The 7836-nt window shown below is 46.2% G+C and overlaps 1 protein-coding gene across 2 annotated transcripts in view; it reads left to right on the top strand.

The window, feature by feature from the left end:
• Positions 1-7007, top strand: part of mapk10 (mitogen-activated protein kinase 10) — an 81303-nt gene extending 74296 nt beyond the window's left edge. For both annotated transcript variants that reach the window (XM_076988822.1, XM_076988818.1), the window contains exon 13: positions 1-7007. This exon is cut by the window's left edge and continues 515 nt beyond it. The gene's annotated coding sequence lies outside the window, so the exon portion shown is untranslated.
• The last annotated feature ends 829 nt before the right edge of the window (positions 7008-7836 follow it).

Below are 7836 nucleotides of genomic sequence, written 5' to 3'. Positions count from 1 at the left end.
TGCGAACCATGCACCACCCGCACCACCCGCTCCATCAGCAGTACCTTGCACGCGTCTGCGCGTTTTCTTTCGCTGTGGCAAGGTGGGCTGTCTTCCTGACCCCTCAGCTAATGTAACCAACCCCCCCTAACCCCCTCCCCCCCGACCTGCTGGTGTATCTTGAGATTTGACCTTTCGACCTCATGACCTGAGGGGGTCTGAATAGATGATGTTTGTTGAACTACTCACTGAGGCTGGTTGGGGGGGTGTAAGCAGGGGGCGTGGCATATGTAGACGCCGCCCTCTATCTTTTGTACATATGTAATTCTGTACAGCTACGTGGCATTCTTGAGTGGGACGGATGGCCAGTATCGGGTGTTTTGTTGCACACCTTTGCCACATAACTGCTATGACCTTTAGTTACCCCCCCTGCCTGTAGTGTTGCATGATCAACTTATTATAACCAGTATAGAAGACCTTTGTATACCATGTAAGTAAATAACATGTACTGGAACCAGCGAGGTGAATGTAAGGGGTTTCTGCAGGTGAAGTGGTAGTGTGTGTTCTGCAGCAAGGCCATCGGGGGGGTGAGGGTGGGGGCGGCCCTTTCACCTCACCTCCACCCTGCTCCATCTCCGGGGTTGGCGTCCATCCACAGCCATGATGTTGTCCTTCTCTGCCCACACAACAGCGCCCTCGCTTGTCCAGGCCGTTTGGTGGTAGTTTGGTGTTTTGCTGGGAGCTGACGAGGCCGTGCGGAGCGTGGAGAGTGCGGCCATCTTCTTCTCAGAGACACTGGGCATCTCCTTCTGCCTGGAAGGGTCATGTGACTGGTCTGTGCGTGCACCTGCACGTTTGGGTATCAGACGTACAGCCTCTCACCAGAGTAGGTGTGACATGACGATCACAGAGCAGAGAGTCAGGAGGTGTTGTATGAAGGCAGTGAGCTCGTCACTCGTCAGGCTGGGCGGGGCCGCCTCCATCTCCTCTACGTCACACACATGCCCATCATCCATCCTTGTTTCTCCTCCATCTCATTTTGTCCGAAGGGAATCCACATGCACGTACTACCTAAACGAGAAACGAGAAAGAGAGATTGAGACATTCTGAGTGTCGTATTTTATTTCCTAAGATGGAGCCTGAGTTCGGGTGGGGCTTTTAAAATGGAGGTTCCTCCTCACGAGACAAAAAAAGTCAATAGCAGGAAACTGCAACAAAGGAATGGAGTTCAGGTGTGGTTGCCAGGATGTGGTTGCCAGGGTGTGGTTGCCAGGGTGTGGTTGTCAAGGCGGCAGTTCTGTCTCTGTTTCATGGCTGTAGTTCTAGCGTTGGAGTTCGTTGGCGGCGTCTGGTTTTTTCGGGTCTCCTCCTGTCGGTATGCACACGGTCACCAGGTGTCGGAACCACATCTCTCCACTACACACCAGAACATCAGCCCATTCATGCATTTCTAAACGATGTGATGTACGTTTAAACCTCGACCTTTGACCCCATGACTGGTGTTTTCCAGTCATAGACTAATGATGATAATCCTCCCTCAGTAAATGTTATGGAGTACACAGTAAAAATGAATCATATAATATTTAAGTTGTATGGTTTTGTTTTGTATCTGTACTTGTCTAATTTGATCTGTGTACCAAATCATTTTAATAAAGGAATGAAATGCACATTTTATTTGGATTGTGTATACAGGTGGTTAAACTACAATAATCTGGACAATTTTTGTGTCAAGCTTCCTTGACCCCACTAATAATTATTGATTTATTGCTATTCAAATTTACAATATTTGATATCCATGCTTTTTTGTTAATATTCATCACACCCTTGGACTGACATTGAGAACTGCATAAAAAAATGCTATTGGTCCTAATGTATGTCCCTGGGTAACACCCACTGTGCGTCCCGTGGTAACACCCACTGTGCGTCCCGTGGTAACACCCACTGTGTGTCCTGCAGGAACACAGCTGCCTGCTGGCGTTGTGTTTTCCTCACACTGTACGTGTACAATGTGTCATTGATCATTCTGAAAACAGAAACGTTTTTAGAAGTCAGTGGAAGAACGTGTCTGATTCTGTACTGATACTCACATCCATTTTTCTCAGTCATGTACTTGAACTAATGGTCAATGTTTGATGAAGCTATTTGACGGCAGTCTTCAACTGCATCCGACTAAAAAACAACCTTGTTTTTTTTTGTTGTTTTGTTTTTTTGTTTTTTTTAATGAACAAATACAGATACATTTGTATTTATTTTCATTGTACTGTAAAAATGCAAAAAGAAAAAAAACTACTTGAGAATCTGCAATACTGACGTTGACTGGCAGAAAGGTGAGCTGATCTGAGCTACAACACTGGTGTGAACATCACTGCACTGTGAGGGTTTCTGAAACAGCTCTCAGACGTGGTCAGACTGGCAATATGGAGAGGATGTACACACTTTTACATCAGGGTGGTGAACACACATACACACATGTAGTAGCTTTTGTATTTCAATTGTTAGAATTGAAAACTAATTGTAAACTCTTCTGTTGTGTATTAAATTCGATTCATTAGATTAGAAGGAAATGTGATGTAGAGTCATGCATTTTATACAGGACATTTTTAACAGGATGGTCCATGTCTTAGTAACTCATGGATCACAAACAGGGTTAGTTTTGCAGATATATTGTCTCTTCAAAATCAACCTTCAAAATGTGCCACAGAGCCAGTTGAACTATACTGACCGTGGAGGGGCAATGGAGTTTTTTCAACACTATTACTGTAATTCATAGTTAACAATAACATTTCTTCCTCTTTAATACTGCTTACAAATATATATGTTTGTAAGAAATATATATATTGGCTAAACACTCAAACCCAAAAACCTGCACATAGTCCAAACCACTGGGTTACTCTGAAAGATTCTTATTGTCTAGAACGCTGGAGAGTGTCTGGAACGCTGGAGAGTGTCTGGAACGCTGGAGTGTGTCTGGAATGGTGGAGTGTGTCTGGAATGCTGGAGAGTGTCTGGAATGCTGGAGAGTGTCTGGAACGGTGGAGAGTGTCTGGAACGCTGGAGAGTGTCTGGAATGCTGGAGAGTGTCTGGAACGGTGGAGAGTGTCTGGAACGCTGGAGAGTGTCTGGAATGGTGGAGAGTGTCTGGAATGCTGGAGAGTGTCTGGAATGGTGGAGAGTGTCTGGAACGCTGGAGTGTGTCTGGAATGCTGGAGAGTGTCTGGAATGCTGGAGAGTGTCTGGAATGCTGGAGAGTGTCTGGAATGCTGGAGAGTGTCTGGAACGCTGGAGTGTGTCTGGAACGGTGGAGAGTGTCTGGAATGCTGGAGAGTGTCTGGAATGCTGGAGAGTGTCTGTAATGCTGGAGAGTGTCTGGAATGGTGGAGAGTGTCTGTAATGCTGGAGAGTGTCTGGAATGGTGGAGAGTGTCTGGAATGCTGGAGAGTGTCTGGAATGGTGGAGAGTGTCTGGAATGGTGGAGAGTGTCTGGAATGCTGGAGAGTGTCTGGAATGGTGGAGAGTGTCTGGAATGGTGGAGAGTGTCTGGAATGGTGGAGAGTGTCTGGAATGGTGGAGAGTGTCTGGAATGGTGGAGAGTGTCTGGAATGGTGGAGAGTGTCTGGAATGCTGGAGAGTGTCTGGAATGCTGGAGAGTGTCTGGAATGGTGGAGAGTGTCTGGAATGGTGGAGAGTGTCTGGAATGGTGGAGAGTGTCTGGAATGGTGGAGAGTGTCTGGAATGGTGGAGAGTGTCTGGAATGCTGGAGAGTGTCTGGAATGGTGGAGAGTGTCTGGAATGGTGGAGAGTGTCTGGAATGGTGGAGAGTGTCTGGAATGGTGGAGAGTGTCTGGAATGGTGGAGAGTGTCTGGAATGGTGGAGAGTGTCTGGAATGCTGGAGAGTGTCTGGAATGGTGGAGAGTGTCTGGAATGGTGGAGAGTGTCTGGAATGGTGGAGAGTGTCTGGAATGGTGGAGAGTGTCTGGAATGGTGGAGAGTGTCTGGAATGGTGGAGAGTGTCTGGAATGGTGGAGAGTGTCTGGAATGGTGGAGAGTGTCTGGAATGGTGGAGAGTGTCTGGAATGGTGGAGAGTGTCTGGAATGGTGGAGAGTGTCTGGAATGGTGGAGAGTGTCTGGAATGGTGGAGAGTGTCTGGAATGGTGGAGAGTGTCTGGAATGGTGGAGAGTGTCTGGAATGGTGGAGAGTGTCTGGAATGGTGGAGAGTGTCTGGAATGGTGGAGAGTGTCTGGAATGATGGAGAGTGTCTGGAATGGTGGAGAGTGTCTGGAATGGTGGAGAGTGTCTGGAATGGTGGAGAGTGTCTGGAATGGTGGAGAGTGTCTGGAATGGTGGAGAGTGTCTGGAATGGTGGAGAGTGTCTGGAATGGTGGAGAGTGTCTGGAATGCTGGAGAGTGTCTGGAATGGTGGAGAGTGTCTGGAATGGTGGAGAGTGTCTGGAATGGTGGAGAGTGTCTGGAATGCTGGAGAGTGTCTGGAATGGTGGAGAGTGTCTGGAATGGTGGAGAGTGTCTGGAATGGTGGAGAGTGTCTGGAATGCTGGAGAGTGTCTGGAATGGTGGAGAGTGTCTGGAATGGTGGAGAGTGTCTGGAATGGTGGAGAGTGTCTGGAATGGTGGAGAGTGTCTGGAATGGTGGAGAGTGTCTGGAATGGTGGAGAGTGTCTGGAATGGTGGAGAGTGTCTGGAATGGTGGAGAGTGTCTGGAATGGTGGAGAGTGTCTGGAATGGTGGAGAGTGTCTGGAATGGTGGAGAGTGTCTGGAATGGTGGAGAGTGTCTGGAATGATGTCTCCTGTTCAAACTGGTTTGGTCACCTTGTTCTTTCTTTTCTGGAACATTCCGAACTGCCATTATTACCGTTTGGGGCTCTGAGCTTCGGTGTCTTTTCAGGATAAGAAATGAGGGCTCTTGGTCTCCTCAAACAGCTCCTGAATCAGACACTCAGACACTGAGGTTGTTATCAGCGAATGTCGACCAATGTATTCTTTAGTTTTTTGTTTTGTTTTTTTAACTTTGATTAATCTCTGTGTGCTTTGAACCTCTCAGCTCATGACTCCCAAAACAAGCAGCATCCATAACAACATAATGTAGTTTGTAGATGTGTTGAATTTAGCACTAAGTGCTGAGTCAGTGTTTGTCTTGTTCTAAAACCTTCACAGTCAGACACAGCTAGACAGAGAGAATCCATCTCTCTAACAGACAGCTAATGTACACGCACATTCAAGCCTTCATTATCTGACCTCACAGTACCTGATTGTACCTGGGAAGTCCTGACAAGGCTCAGGACTGCAGGGGCTCCAGCGTCATCCCGCACCGTGTGGTAGTGAGTAGAGGTATAAAGTGGACAGGCTTACATCCTCCAGCACCAGGGTTGAGAAACACTGCCCTAAAGGACAGTATCAGTGGCGAGGCTGAACCCCTCACTGATGGTCTTATCAGTGGTTTTCTGTGTAGGTAGATCTTGTAATCGTGAGGGTTATCGTCTGTGAGCAGGGCACCAGGGAGAGTGGTTTTCAGTATGTGATTTGATGTATAAACAATTTCTCATATTAAAACTAATGTTAAGATTCAGTCAGTGTGTGTTTATACAGCTAAATAGAACTGACATAAGAAAAAAATATGTTTCTGTTTGATGAACTTTGTTCAATCAGCTCAGCCTGAGAAGAAGCTCAAAAGCCTCATTTCTATATTAAGAAAAACTAAAATGATCAAAGAATCGCAGGCACTACTGGCTCTGCGTTTATGTGGACAGTGTTAAAGATGGCGTCCTCACTGTAGAATCACTGACTCTATGTTTAGGTGGACAATTATGTCCTTACTGTAGAATATTTAACTGCACGTCTGATAATCGCATCTTGGTCCAATAAGCCAGTGATTGTGAATGAGGAGACTGGCAATGTTTTTATTACAAAAAAAAAAAAAAACTTTCTGTCTTTCAAGTTTTTTGTTGTTTTTTGGTTTGTTTTTTTTTTACTCACAAACAGTCTATCTGATTGTTTACATCGATATAGATGACATACCACCACAGGCCACCACGTACAATCAAAACGTTTATCTTCATAACAGAAAGTGTGCCAAACAAGCACTCAGCAAAACAGCGTTCAGCGCTTCAGATATCACAGTAGTGCACCACACACGGGAGGGTGAAGTGATTCAGACATCACAGTAGTGCACCACACACGGGAGGGTGAAGTGATTCAGACATCACAGTAGTGCACCACACACGGGAGGGTGAAGTGATTCAGACATCACAGTAGTGCACCACACACGGGAGGGTGAAGTGATTCAGACATCACAGTAGTGCACCACACACGGGAGGGTGAAGTGATTCAGACATCACAGTAGTGCACCACACACGGGAGGGTGAAGTGATTCAGACATCACAGTAGTGCACCACACACGGGAGGGTGAAGTGATTCAGACATCACAGTGGTGCACCACACACGGGAGGGTGAAGTGATTCAGACATCACAGTAGTGCACCACACACGGGAGGGTGAAGTGATTCAGACATCACAGTAGTGCACCACACACGGGAGGGTGAAGTGATTCAGACATCACAGTAGTGCACCACACACGGGAGGGTGAAGTGATTCTCTAAATGTGCAGCTGTGTGCACTCTTACGCTGTAAACACAGAAACCCTCACGGTGACGTTGCATCCAACCGAACAAGTACCAGTTTCATTTAGAAAACTGTGTTTTTAACACACACTCTCTCTCTCTCTCTGTCTGTCTGTCTGTCTCTCTCTGTCTGTCTATCTCTCTGATGTTGGTAAGCCACTCTGTATAGAGCGTGAGGCCTGTGAGAACCTGTCTGACACTTCACAGTTCTTTGTGAAGTCAGGTGGCACTCTGCCATTTTCTGCTCTGGGTTCTTGTTAAGATCGAGTAATATATAAACACACGAGTTAAAAATGAAAACATGGCACTGGACATTTTAAAAGTACTCTCTATGTAAAAATAAATATATGTATGTGGTTGAAAATAAACAATTCCTTTGACCTTGGAAATGTACCCTGTCATTTCTGTGGTGTCTGACAGACCTGATCAGCCGTGAGGTGGAAGAGATTACTCAGTCCTAGTCAGATTACTCAGTCCTAGTCACATTACTCAATCCTAGTCAGATTACTCAATCTATGACAAATTATGTTTTTGTAAATGCTGAGTCATTCATGATCATTCATTAGAAACATCAGTGTCTAAAAACCAGGTGTGTAAGGAAAGAGGAAATTTTGAGAGCTGAGATTTTGCACTTCCCCCCACCACACACACACACACACACACACACACACACACACCTCTTCAATTGATCCAGTCATGTGATTGGCCAGACCTTACTGGGCTAGCGTCCTCGCGGGGGGGGGGGGGGGGGGGGGGGGGGGGGACTCTCTCTCACCAGAACCAACAGATCCTCTTAGCTGGACACACTACATGGTTGATTTTCTAGCAGCAGGGATGTCACTCTGAAGAACAGCATTAATATAATAAGAATGGCATTAATATTTACACATTACCACATGAGAGGGTGTGGTGATGTAGGCCACGGTATATCAGCTGGCCACAGTCCACAGAGTTAGGGCAGGTTATGGTAGGTTAGGTCAGGTTAGGGTAGGTTAGGGTAGGTGCCTATGTATTGATATTCAGTATAACACCACTATCTCCGTTATGTTCCTGTAAGCCCCTTTTATACCCAAGAACAGCGACAACATATTATGGTTTGTTAATTTATTTAATTGGCTTTGTCAACACAACCATTTCTGTATTTGGACTGGGACTGGACGCTGCCACTGGGTTACCAGCTTGATCAGACAGTACGCTGCTGGTGAGATTACAGCTTGAGTCT

The sequence above is a fragment of the Brachyhypopomus gauderio genome, unplaced genomic scaffold (genome assembly GCF_052324685.1).
Source record: "Brachyhypopomus gauderio isolate BG-103 unplaced genomic scaffold, BGAUD_0.2 sc64, whole genome shotgun sequence".
NCBI classification, from domain to species: domain Eukaryota; kingdom Metazoa; phylum Chordata; class Actinopteri; order Gymnotiformes; family Hypopomidae; genus Brachyhypopomus; species Brachyhypopomus gauderio.
This window is presented reverse-complemented; position numbering and strand designations above follow the sequence as displayed.